Genomic DNA, 14,645 nt, shown 5'->3' on the forward strand with positions numbered 1-14,645 from the left:
CAATCTTTGCAACACTCATCCCTGAATCTGAACTAACTACTAGAGATGTATGTACTATCACAATCGATGTATCTGTAGTCCTCGAAAGGAAATACGTCCATTGTTCGGTTTATTTACCGCATGATGAACCATTACCTACGGATGCTTTCAAGCAAGTCATCACATACTGCACTTCAAAAGGCATTCCGCTAACTGTTAGCAGTGATGCTAATGCTTACCATATCATCTGGGTCAGCATAGACGTCAACTTGAGAGAGTATTAACAGATCTTGGATTACTCAACATAGGCAACCACTCAACTTTCATGGTATCTGCTAGAAAGGCTTTCTCTGTTTTAGCAGAATTAGTCACAAATTGACCAATTGGCATGTATCAGATGAAGAATCTTTATCTGACCAACGCTAAATCTTTTTAGAACACTTGAATGTTATTTCGCAAACCTTGCGTTTCAGGAATCCCCGGTCAACCAACTGGCATCGCTTTACTGATTTGATTGCGATCAAATTTCATGGACGCTCACCAATGATTGACACTCCAAGTGATTTAAATGATGCCATTGATACTACAACGGCCTTAGTCGTGGAAGCTTTTGAAGAAGCTTGCCCTCTGCGGTCTGTGAAGACCACAAGGGGAACCCCGCGATAGAACTCTGATTTGGCGAAGCTCAGGAAACAATGTAGAAAGGAACAGACGACGGTCGGCTGAATCGGAGGCTTTCAGGTCGGCTCGCAAGGACTACAGGAAAGCTCTTCGGTGTCGGCTGAACAAAAACCTTGCAATATCTATGGATTTCCGAGTGAACGAACTTAGTTTGCCAAATGGCGATTTCACTTACTCTGATGAGTTCTGGAATGTTTGTTCAGGACACACTTTCCAGGATGTGTGGATATTACATCTACGGATGAACCTGATGTCTTTTCTTGTAGTTATGATTCCCTGGTCTTGGCTCGGAGTATACTATAGTAACTATAGAATCGATTAAGTGGGCTCTGAATAGCTTTGCTCCTATCAAATCTCCTGGATCAGACGGAATTTATCCTATTATATTTAAAAAGAGATTTGATTATTTCAAGCATGTTTTGAAAAAAAAAACTACTTGTTTGCAGTTTTGCTACAGGGTTCATTCCCAAATCAGAGTTTCAGGCCTATCTGTTTGACCTCTTTTCTTCTAAAATGCTTAGGACACATTGTGGATCATCACATCCGTGATGTTCATCTGGCCAACATGCCTCTTCATGTGAACCAACATGCCTACCATTCTGGTAAGTCCACTTTGACTCTTTTACACAAGGTTGTTTACGATATCGAGGAAGCATTCACTCAAAAGCATTCTTGTTTGGGTGTTTCCTTAGATATCGAGATATGACAACGTGCCTTTCGATGCCATATTGGAAGCCGCACGGTGTCTTGGTATATCTCCAATGATTTCCAATTGGATTTAGCAAATGCTCAAAAACCGGTATCTCTTCTAGACATTGTATCAAGACGCGATTAGAAAATTGAGTGTTTGTGGGTGCTCCCAAGGGGGATTCTCATAACCATTTTTGTGGAATCTCGTAGCTGATGCGTTATTGAGACAACTCAATAATAACGGTTTTACTATTCATGGTTTTGCCGACGACTACCTAACATTTTTAGTCGGTATGTGCATCAGCTTCTTTTTCGACTTGATGCAATGCGCTCTTCAAGTAGTTGAGGGCTGGTTTCGCCAATACGGGCATTCGGTAAATCCGAACCATCTATTGTTCTTTTTACGGAAAAGCGAATTCGTAATGGCGTTCGACCTTTGCGTCTGTTTGATTATGAAATCAATTTGACTGATCAAATAAAGTACGTTGGAGTTATTCTTGATTCCAAGCTTTCCTGGACAACTCACATTGTGTTCAGAATCAAGAAAGCTTGTATGGCCTTCGGGCAATGCCGGCGAACCGATTTCGACATGTCTGAAGATGTATTTCACAAGTCATTTTATCACTTTTGACACTGACTCTCCGTTTATGAGAATACAAAGTGTCTTCACGAATAGGTGAATCACAAAAAATACCAAACTTCCAAATCGTTCTCCTACGATAATTCCAATTCCATAACCTCAACGACCTTCGAACTGTTTTCAGTTTTTCTTCGACATCGACACACTCCCCCATGCTTCCTAATCGGGTTAATGCTTTTTGAACTACGGAAAAATGGAAAATGCCAAAGGCATCAGACAGACAGGTACAAGAACCCGATGTCATTAAAGCTACAATACTGCTAGAAATGTGCTAGGATGCTCAACCTACATAGGTAAGTACGACTCTCTTCGGATTTGGAGGATATCCCCCAGTTCCGACGAAACATCGACCGACCACACCAATATGTGACAGATAGAGCATCCGAGAGAGTGTGGGCGTAGGATTTACGGTTGTTCAATTTCGCCCCCCTCGCCTTTCGACGGCAAACGAAAATGTCAACGTGTTAGCGTTCGAACAATTTCCCAGACCGTACACAACAGGAGAGATTGTGGTACGTCGCGTATCTGGCTTTTGTTGGAAAACGCAGGAAAATTAGTACTCTGGCGAACCGATAAGCGGATTGACCGTAAGCTTACACGACAACGTCTCTCTCTGCAAGGCAAGGAAACTTGCCTGCGCAAATTTCAAATGCAAAGTGGCATTCGGTGGATGTATGATGTATGACGAGCGAGCGAGCAAACAGTAATAACGACGATGGCCGCAGCAGACAAATAGATGGATCTGTCGAATCCGGGCGGTGCGCACGGCAATTATCGTATATAATGGGGCACGTGTCTCATTTGCGGTGCTAATTGTTTCGACCGTGAAGTGGAAATTGATGTGATTTTCGTTGGGGAAGTTTAATTTCATTTGTGGAAGACAGTGGACTTGAACTTGATTGGCTTTATTACCACCAAGGAAAACCTCATTAATCATAAGGGGGATTTTATCAAGACATTATTTTTGAGTAATTTCTGCTGAAAAAAGTTCTGAACACTTTGTCTGGAATTTTCATAACAATATTTCAAGGGTCCTTTATCCCTTTGGAGACAAATGGGTCACATTAGCCCAACCGAGGAAACCGACCTTTAAAAACGTGTTCTAGACCAGCGAGATTGCATCCTGAATGCCTCAATCTTGAACATGATCTTGTACCGACTTTTCCAACCCTCTAAGCAGAATACCCTCTTTGAATGAGTGTAATCAATTTCGTACCTTTTAATTCCGCCCTAATTGCTTATCCTTTGACAGATACGCGTATTTCGGCTACCACTTGTAATCTTCATCAGTGTCAGTTATCCACTGGATTACAAGTGGTAGTCGAAATACGCGTATCTGTCAAAGGATAAGCCATTAGGACGGAATTAAAAGGTACGAAACTGATTACACACATTCTTAAACATGATGTTATCTCATCAGGATAAACAATTTGAATGCCACATAGTTTCCAATTCAAACAATCTTTTGGTGCAGGAAAATTTTCCAAATTACAGGCGGTGGCCAAAATGTTTGGGATATGCATTTTTTTTTCTCTCAAAAAATAAAAAAAATATGACAGTTTAAAAAAAATAGATGTCTAAAAAATAGTGTTTTACAAGAACGGTTCTAGCTTCGCGAAAAAATAACCAATCGAGCTCAAATTTGTACCAATGCCATATAAGTTGATAAACAGTCAAGTTTTGAGATTTTTTGATGCACTCTATGAAAAGTTACAGCTTGTTGAACTTTTTTGTGAGAGAAAAAAAGTTGCCAGCGTGAACCACTGACTGAATCAATATTCTTCATTACACCAACAAAGCTAGCCAGGAAAATGTTTGACACTTCTCAGGTAATTTTGACAGACTATACACAAACACGAAAAGGACGGATACTATATTCTACTTTATCGATCTTACGGCCTTCCTTTCCATGCTCATGTTACATCTGTCAAAATGGGCTCCACCCCACTACCCCGAACGCCACTACCCCGAAAGCCACTACTCCGAATGGGTCATTACCCCGAATAGGCCATTGCCCCGAAAGCCACAACCCCGAATGGGCCATTATCCCCAATCATCCAGGAGATCACCAAAAAGTGATGGCCGATTAGAAGTTGATGGTTATAAGTTAGAAAACGGTAATCAGTAACTAGTGTATGAATACTCTTCTCCATCCTTCCCTGTAGTGGTCAAACTGAACTTATTCAAATGTTTGCCTTCCTAAAATAATAGGCTGTTCTTTTGAGTTTGCAGTGTCCAACCGTGTACTGTTGCAGAGTTGTTTGGCAGCCTGTTAATTTATCTATAGACATTTTTCCTTCTTTTAATCAGAGGCTGTTCTTTCGAGTTTGAGTGTTTTGCAGTTTATTTACAGACGAACTACTAACTCCATAGTGAGTTTTTTTTTTTTGATTAATAGGCTGTTATTTCAAATTAAGTTTTTGAAAATTAACTGACGGCTAAATTGGTCCGATATTTTTTTTCTTTTGAGAATAGACTGTTCTTCCGAGGCCTGCTCTTCAGTCGATCTATAATTTATTCGGTCTTAATATTCATGGCTATGCTGGAGGGTAGCGGTTCAGTTGAATTATAAACTCATTATCTTGATTGAGTCTACCAGTGTGCATTGGCTGTAGCCCTACTATGATGAACTGGTTCTACACTATTTTCTAGAATGCCCCATTTTTTCGAAAAATTTATTTCAAAGAAAACCTGAGATCATTATGTTAATTAATTTTAGTGCATTTAAACATGATCTGATATTTTGTTTTTTATTTTAATTAACTTTATCAGTTGATGATCAGTTTTTTTTATTTATGTGTATTTTAACTTAAATGCTAATTCTACACTTTGATGATCAGTTTCCGGAACGTCAAGCCCTAAAATTGTTTTCAAATATTTTCAAGATTTTAGTACTTGCAGTACTTGCAAACTGGGGGCTGCGAATAGAATCAAAACGCTTGTCCAGATATCTCCATTCACCGCTGTCAAAATATCTCCATCGAGCTGTCACAGCTCCAACAGCTACTGTTCTTATACGATTCTACCTATCAGAAAAGTATTGCAACAATATTTTTTATGAACAAGTCAAACAAGACATGACAGAGTGCTTTGGATCACGTGAAAAGCAAGGCAAACTATAAAAACTGTTATTGATGCATGGTAGTTTGTTTGAAACGACGATACATCAAAATGTCCACCGCAAATTAGAAATGGATAAACTTTGAACAAGAGAAACATTATGAAGTCATAGGGGGATTAATAATGTTTACATTTTTCAAACAGCGTCGCCACGGCGTGTTTGAGAATTGCGCTGACGGTGGCGGCGGCATGAAAATTAAACACTGGTGCGTGTTTTCAAACCATCGTTAGACCAAATGGACTTTTTTGACAGGCGACTGGGAGGTCTCTATCCATAGTCTACGCTTCATATAATTTTCCAAATTTTTGTATGGACAAAATTATATAACAGGGAGGAGAAGAGGTCTGAGGTGACCGAAAGTTGGTCTACGTGGTTTATGAATGGACCCATAGGAGATTTGCCCTTCTTTAATTTATAGGCTGTTCTTTCTAGTTATAACCATGCAGACCTTGGCGAAACTAGTTTTGCCAAGCCGAAAAAAAATGTCGAAAAAAACCCGGTCAAACTCACAAAACTTATGCGGGTTTTAGCGAGTCTTTTGGTCTTTTTCAGCTTTTTTGAGGTTTTTTGGCTTGGCAAATCTCGAAGTATCTAAATACCAGGGTAAGAGATTCCCGCTAATATTCATGTATTAGTGAGAAAAGAAAAAAAGCAAAAAATAGTTATGAAGTTTGCGCTGATTTGTATGGGCACATCACTATTTAGCAAACTTTCTTGAGAAATTAAGCTCTCACATCTTAGAAGAAATTATTTTATTAGATCTCACTGGATTAAAAGTGATCTCCATGCAATAAAACAGAAAATATTGCCATTTGAAAATCGGTGGCAATTTTTTTAATTGGTTCTAAACATGTTTTTTCAGCATTTAGAAACATCTAAACTAATAAAACTTCACACACTTTGCACATTTTAGAGTAAAAACACCAACTTTTCATAACTAACGCAGATGTGTTGGTGAGTCTCGTTATTGACATTTGCGGAAATCTCTTACCTTGGTATTTAGATACGTTGGGCAAAACTAGTGTCGTTCCCCCTGCCTATAATTCTTTTTTTTCGTTTATTGAATCAGTAATTATGCTGCATATTAAGCTGTTCGTTTCCAAGTTGGTGTTTTCTTTTAATTTATGTCGACATTTTTTCACAAATTCAATTTATACGATTTGTAAAGTTCTTGTAAAAAAAAATAATTTTATTATTAAAGTGCTTTCTGACGAAATCTCTTGTGGAAATTCCGGAGCATTTGAAGGAATTTGCAGAAATAATCTTTAAAATAATTTGATTGGAATATATCTGAGATTCTTTTAGAATTCCAAAAAAGATTTTTTCGTAGGATATTCCAAGATCTTTTCGTGGAAATTTAGAGTTGCAATTGATAGAATTACTGAATTCTGTCAAAATACCTAGAGCTTAATCAACGAATACCATCTGTCTTTTTCTTTACGAATGCCAAGTGAAATTCTCTTAGCGTATGAAAGTGGAAGCTCACTGTATCAGTGAAAGTGTTTTTCAAAAGAAAAGGTGGTGTGCGTATGTTTTTGTGTTCGCATATAATCAGTAACCCACGCAATCACATGAAGCTTAACTTTTATCTGAAAATAGCGCTGTGGTAGTAGTGCCCCCCCGAGTGCCATCGGAGTAGGCTTCCTTTATATGATTATTCTTTGGAAAAATTCAACATAATATTGAAAGAATTTTAGATTGAATCCTTTGGGGAATAGCTTGTGAATTTCTTGAGAGAAATGTGGAGCAAAAAACCTGGGAAGAAGTGCATGTGATAATTTCTGACAGGGTAAATTGCCAATTGTTGTACACTCTAAAAATCCCCAATTGCTGCACACCTCATAAAAAGAATGGAGTGTGCAACAATTGGCGATTTACCCTATATTGGAAATAACGGCTTCGGAAGTTTGTTTGCCTACTATCACTCTATTTTTTTTTGCTGAATAATCGCTAATGCGTGTCTTTATTTGAACGATTAGATTTCAGGAGTTTTTAACAGACCGTCATGTACACTTCTGGTGGTAAATTTAAATAATTTCTCGATATTGTTTTGATGGAATTGTTTGAATTATTTTGTAGTGAAATTTTCCGCAGAATAACTGGAAAAAGTTTCAAGAAGTATTTGCCACAATTTCAGAAATATGTTGGTAAAAATTCACGAGAGATTTCTGATGGAGTATTTTTTGCTTAACTTAGTTTCTGAACGAGTGTCAAGTGGAATTCTGAAAATATTTTCCAGTGATTATTGGATGTAGTAAAATTCTTGGATAAAATTTGACGAAATTACTGAAGAAATATTTGGTAAACAATCTGAACTTTTTATCAATCAAGAATATCTGAATGTTTGGGATGATTTTATGCGCAGTTTCTTTAAAATATTTTAAGTATCTTTACGATATTACAGCAAAACGTGAGCAACGATTTTGGAGAAATATTACACATTCAAATTTGATTCCAAGAGATAATTGTGTAAAAGTTTTTCCTGATTTTCTTTGAGAGATTCGCTGAAATTCCTTATATGCTTTCAAAACAAATCAAATAAAAATTAAAAAGAATTATAAAATATGATAAGTTTGAAATTCAAGTACTAATCTCGGACTTAAAAATTTAATTGATAGAAACCTGGTGGGCGGATAATCTCCATTAACGATAGATGCACAACTCGAACAAGGAATTATTTGTTATTGATATTTACAACAAAATAATCCTAACCATCTGAGGTTTGGATTGTGAAATTTTGAAGTTTAACAATAATTTGGTGGCATACCATTTGAAACTCCTGCCAATTCAGCGTTACGCAAATGTTAGAGGCATATTCATTTCACCTGCCTCAAAAACAAGAAACTATTAACCCTCCTAAGATGTTAGGATTTTTGCACCACGATGGCGTAGTACACACCGTCTGGGTCATATTGACCCCAACATCAAACTAGGATTAAATGAAATGCAAATTTATCTCACCGTCTGGCCATGTTCACCAGGCTAGCTGAAAGCTCCCTGTTGCCGCTGGCATCCCTGCCTCAAACGATCTGTCGGCGGACTCCTCTCGATTAAACCGCGAAGCTGATCTGCCAACCGAAAATATGACAGAACGAAGACGTGCGACCATGACAAATCAGATTTTGACGAGATCCATGGTTAACAGTGGCAAATCGGGCAACCAATATAGAAAACGGAATCCTAGCTCTAATTTGTGGACATTTTCTCCTTTTTTCGTTCATTAACTATTGCATTAATTGATTAATTGTAAGTGCTTCTGAATTCGAAACCTTAATTGTCAAAATCCTACTTACAATCTACTAAAATTTCAGTTTCCTGAAGGGGTTGAAACTTAAGGCCTAAAATTAATTTGTGAAACAACATTTCTTCTTAAAAAGTAAGATATTAAACATGCGATTAAACTATCAAATACTGAAGCTTACAACACGATTTACAGTTAGGGTCAGGCTAGCTGAATCAGCCTGAATCAGGTCGAGCAAGGATTATTTGATCGCGCACAAACACTGAATGTGCAAGTAGGCATGCAAATGTAACCTTAAACATATTATAACACAATATATTTCAGTTTAAAGCTGTACTGCACCAACAGTCGTGTTTTTTTGTGCTGCTAAGAACGCAGTGTCTCGTACCTATCTCTGCTCCCCATCAACACTCCCCTTCAGTAGAATTTTTGGTATTTTTCAGCAACGTTGTTAATGAACTTCGTCTTAACAAAAAAAAAACAAAATAATTCAAAATAATGTTTCGAAAAGCCTCCAGAATCATCAATAAAGTTTAGCTCTTGTGCTGCTGTCAAACTAGAGCATATTACAAACTCTGTCAGGTATATTACCAGCAAAATAAATGATCCAGAAACTTCACAATGAATGTAACAATGTAACTGTGATTTCGCTAGAAACCCTTTGAACAAAGTTTGGAAATTCGCTAAATACGCCCAGAAATAAGAACTTACAGAAATCAATCAAAGCTCTACATTTTATCGTGAAATTTTAAAGAATTTCATTTGATATGAATAGTTTTTTCTTCCAAATTCCATTCGGAAGTTAAAAAAAGATTAAAAACTTTTTACAGTAAACTAGTAAGTAGATTCTTCTGAGTCCTGACATTTTACAAGTATTCTAATGATTTTCTGAAAATATCTTCCGAAAAAAAAATCCTTCGTAACCAGGGTTGTGCAGTTTCAGGATGGTCAATGTCGAATGACACTCGCTCTAACCATCACTTCATACGACAAACGCAGTCCATCAAAACATAATCGATTCACGCAAAAGCCACTCAAGCCAACCCTCGTTCAATGCAGAGTCAACCACATCCAACACCAGCGATCGTCTCTTGTTTTCGAACCACACGATGAAACACCGAAGCGAGTTTTTGTTCTACGCTTTGCATTCTATTCATAGGGCGTGCTATGTTTGTGTTTGCTGCGCCATGCAATACTACTTAACAAATTGACCCTCATCCTGGCATTTTCAGACGAGAGTCACCCAGCAGTGAGTGACATAGCTCTGCGTTGGAACGACGGTTAAGAAGCTTTCGGCTACTCAAGAGATTTGCAGAGAAAGAGCGTGGCGGCGGCAGCCACCGTATCAATGCGTTCGTCTCGAATGTGTTCGATAGCAACATAGAGACGGTCGGCTGTAGCGTTGATGGAGGAAGAAGGGCAATGTTGATGTTGCGGCTTTTTTGTGTTATGATGGTGATAATGCACAAGACTGTTCGTAACACTAGAAAAGTTTGCAGCGAAAATTTGTTCATGGAAATCATTTAGATGCTTACGTTATTACCGTAGAAATTCCATGATTTTTGTAGTGCATTCGATTTTAGAAAATCATGAAAAATTGAGTGTTTATCTAATTTCCGTCATACTAACCGCCGACCAATAATGATCGAGTTTATTCTTTGCCCTATGGCCAGTTTGATATTAATGACTAATTCAAAAAATAGCTTTCAAACAATGTAAAAAGTAATATAAAACATCTACCATTTTCTTAAAAAAATAAGATTGAAAAATTGTCTCTCGAATTTTATTTTCATCTAGTTCACGTCTATTCCGGGTACAACATGAATTTAATTCTCGCACACCTTCTACGTGACACTATGGTAATCAAAAAATAAAATTTGGTCGTATAGTTATGTTTTCGAAAAGTCGGTCAAATTCACCATCACAGTGCAAAGCAGAAATCGTTCGCTGTGATTGTGAAATACGATGTTTCGTATGCAGAAAATCTACGTAGGGTGCCTGTACCAGTTATCGCACTACCTAAAGAAAACTATTTCTACAATAATAAGAAGAAGACCGACGAATGTATTTATTACGGCGTGTACCAATGATAGGAACCCTGTATCAGTTATAGACACATTTGTTATCCACTTCGCACTGGGATCCACTTCGCACTATTTACATGCATTCCTTATAGGATTTGCCATAACTAGTACACTATGGCGAAATATGGTGCAATGAGGCCGAAAAGTTAAGGAAAATGATTTATTTCTATTATAATTTGAGCAAATTGTGAAGTTTGGATGATTGCAATCATCTTTTGTGAACGTGATTTGTCGATCACGAATTTTTTCTTGTTGATTTGCATCTTTAAAGGTTGAAAATCAACTATGGCGAATTTGAGGTAGTATGGCCATAACTGGTACACTGAGCCTACATATTTGCTCGCTTCTTCCCTAGGACGAAAAAAACTTGTTTTTAAAATAAGCAATAGTTACAATATTTTAGCAGCTTTTGCTGCATGAACATCATTTTGCACGCATCTAATGAGTCATTGGTAAAGGTGAGTTGGAATATCTTTAATTATTGACTATTTTCCACGGGAAGTAGCGCATATGACGAAGTAAATTTGTATTGTTTTATCGGCCTTATACACAAATACACTCCAAACATTTCAAGGAATCAAGCATATCTCTCTAATTTTGTTATTGTGTATTGCCACTGGTCGTGGGCTAGTTTATTTATTTATTAATCCTATACCAATCCTATACCAATATACCTTTCAACCATATAATGGTTGAAAATTCTTAGGACATTTTTAACAGATCTAACATGAGCAAGAGAAGGTCGACAGCTAAAGCTTTGCTTACTCGACTTTATTTTATTCTGTCGACTTCCTAGATGTTTTTTTTCGGTGACAATTTTTATTATTCAATATAACCAGGCACCACAAGTGTATACACCGAGAAAAAATTCTACTCAATGATTGAGTTGGCTTTACTCAGAAATCGAAAAATCCTTTGTTTTCTTACTCAGTTTCGGTTAAAAATGGGACAACCCATTGGCAATGGGTTGTCCCACTTTTAACGGAAAATGAGTAAGAAAACAAAGGATTTTTCGATTTCTGAGTAAGACTAACTCAGCCACTGAGTAGAAATTTTTCTCTGTGTACACGTCGACGATATTCCCACTTGTTTTCCATTCCGATCAGGATTTGGAACATGCAAAGTTTCTTCTCCGAATCTGATTACGGGCTGTGGCAAAATGGGAGGGATAATCAAATATTTCCCATTCGAGAGAACCAAATTCGAACGAAAAAGCTTATTGCGGAAGGACATTCGCAGTCCAATCTCTGGCAGCCAGCGGAAGCGATGCGTGGAACGTCTAGTTCTAGTACCTAGAGCACACGAACGAAACGGGGAACCGGATGTCTGGCATTGCACGCACCCAAGTGGAACACCGGATGGTTTTCCAGTTCAACGATTGAGAACCGGCTCGGTCGCCTGTTGGCGTAGTGTGTGGGCGTTTGTGTTCGGCTCGGCTCTCTAGTTAGGAGGGAATTCGAATGTCGTATTGGTTTCCTGTTTGTTCCACTTCAGTTGGGCTGCTCGGGGAAAGGCTACACTGACATAAGGAAGACACAATCCGATTTCAAGGTCCTGGGTTTGATTATCTGGTTTTATTTCTAGTAGTACAATATGAAAGATAGGATATGCACATGTGGAGTAATGGGAGAACCATAAAATTTGAGCTCCATCAATACGGAGGGTCAGTCTTTGAAGTATTCATTCTTAAAGCTTGTTACCGTCATTTATATGATATCACGAATCATAACATTGCAAAACATTAAATGCCTGCCATCATTAAACAGCTCAAGTTCAATGTTCTGCGACTGCCAGTGACCAGCATTAGCAGCAAAAACAATCCCACCCCTATGTATGTACGTATGTACGAATCTATGAGCCTAAAAGCCGCCGAATGCCAACGTGCGCAATGGATTTTCCCAAAACATTTCAAAACCTCATTTGAGCTCGTAAAAAACTACGTAAATTGGATTTCGTGGAAAACATCTCCCTAGTTTCCCATCACGACGACCGACGGTCACCCACCGACCACCAGGGTATGACTGTCCAGAATTCCACCCAGTTGGGCTTCAAGTTCCAGTGAATCCGGCATGAACGGGCCATCATCCGAAAGAGGCGAGGAATCGGCCGCGGCAGCAGCGGCGGCGTAATTTTAATTAGTGCAGTTGCAATTACGGCACAACGAAATAAATGCACATTTAATTTGAGCAGAGTAGATCGTTCAACCGCGCGCTGAATGACTACCGGCGTCGGCGGCAAGCACTGACTGCTTTTGATGACGACGACGACGACGATGACGACGATGGTAATGAATAATCGTCGTGCCGTGCTTTACTTGTTTTCAGTTTGACGGTGAAACGTTCCGCTGAGGTACTGATTACACATGTTGATATTGCAAACTGATACCACCGGCGGAGCCACACTCATAAATGCTTTTTGACCGAGCTTCAAAATATGGTCGAGTGGAACGGGGAAAAAAACTCGGGAATAAACATAAACGCTTCCCAAACTCATATTTTATTCAAGGGGCTTAATTTATTACCCTGCTAAATGAAGTTGCGTAACTGCATTCCATCGTTACTGTATGCAACAATGTGAAGGGAGAGTGAATGTAGTCAACAGTCAGCTTAATGCGTGTAGAGAAATGCAAAATCTGCTGTAATTGTATTATGGAACTGCTCTAATGAAGAGTGGTGGCAGTACACAGTAAATTGAGAAAGGGGATTAGCGATACAAAAAAAAACTACTCTGGAGATGCGGGGCATCGATCCCCGTACCTCTCACATGCTAAGCGAGCGCTCTACCATCTGAGCTACATCCCCTCGATGGTCACATCCATTTATATTGGCAGGATGTTGATTAAAACAACCTCTCGTCTACGGCACAGTATGATTATTCTTCATTCATCAATCAACTTAATCTTAACAATGTTTGACAGTTCCCAGGTCACTTGTAGATCACATACAAGAAAGATAAGAACAAAAAAATGTCTTCTTCATTATCACATCATATAATGATGTGGTAATAAAATATTTCCCATACCGGGAATCGAACCCGGGCCTTCTGGGTGAAAGCCAGATATCCTAGCCACTAGACCATATGGGAGACTTGATGAACATTTTGAAAACGCCATACTGATTAAAACTAACAACTTGTTTCAAACACTCGTTTGTCTTGTGCCAATGTTAGTCAATAATATGTTTTGACGAAAGAAACATCATCATGAATTTATTTTCTTATCTCTGCTATCAGCAGTGAGGGTACTAAAATTAATTTCTCGAGTTTTTTAGTTTTTTTTTCTGGTTTTCCCGATAGCTGTACAAAATATACCTAATGCTGAAATGCTGATATTTCACATAAAAAAAAAACAAAATAGAAATTCTGAAAATGTTTGACACTTCTCAGGTCATTTTGACAGACCGCACACATGCACGAAAAAGACGGATCATATATTCTACTTTATCGATCTTGTTGACGTTCTTTTCATACGAGTGTTACATCTGTTAAAATGACGTGAGAATTGTCAGTCAACCGTAAGGAATTCTTTATTACACCAACGAACCTAACCTCAAAATGATTGACAACTCTCAGGTTGTAACATGAGCATGAAAAGGACGGCAACAAGATCGATAAAGTAGAATGTATGATCCGTCGTTTTCGTGGTGTAATGAGGAATGTAACCATAACTTAAAACCTTTTTTACATAAGTGCTCATTATGAAACACGTGGAAACGGATCAGTTGCAGTGGCCGGCATTCTTAACAAAGCTAGCCATGAAAATGTTTGACACTTCTCAGGTCATTTTGACAGTCCAAACACAAGCTTGAAAAAGACGGATCATAAATTCTACTTTATCGATCTTGTTGCCGTCCTTTTCAAGCTCATATTACATTTGTCAATATGACCTGAGAATTGTCAGTCATTTTGAGGTTAGGTTCGTTGGTGTAATAAAGATTTTTTTAAAACTACATTGTGGAATCATAACCAAGCACATATGATTTTATTAGCTCATCTTATGAATCTCGGAATGTTCTCTTTTGATCTCAAATGAAACCTAATAAAATTATAATATGAGTTAATGAATTACTCTGAGGTTGATTATGATTTCATAATGTAGCTTTACGATTTCTTGCTACAGTATCAGTATGAAATTTATCAGCCAAGTTAAGCAATGTGTAGAACTGGGCATGAAATTAGATATCTACGCATTGTTCAGATTTCATCACCTTT

General features: G+C 38.0%; 1 protein-coding gene and 1 non-coding gene across 9 annotated transcripts in view; both read right to left on the reverse strand.

The window, feature by feature from the left end:
• The window catches only part of LOC109410817 (disintegrin and metalloproteinase domain-containing protein 10), a 301,283-nt gene that overhangs the window by 115,302 nt on the left and 171,336 nt on the right, over positions 1–14,645 (reverse strand). The window lies entirely within an intron of this gene.
• Trnae-uuc (transfer RNA glutamic acid (anticodon UUC)) lies at positions 13,449–13,520 on the reverse strand. Its single transcript has one exon. It is a non-coding gene; the product is annotated as a tRNA-Glu (tRNA).

Source organism: Aedes albopictus, chromosome 2 (assembly GCF_035046485.1).
Source record: "Aedes albopictus strain Foshan chromosome 2, AalbF5, whole genome shotgun sequence".
Taxonomy (NCBI): Eukaryota; Metazoa; Arthropoda; class Insecta; order Diptera; family Culicidae; genus Aedes; species Aedes albopictus.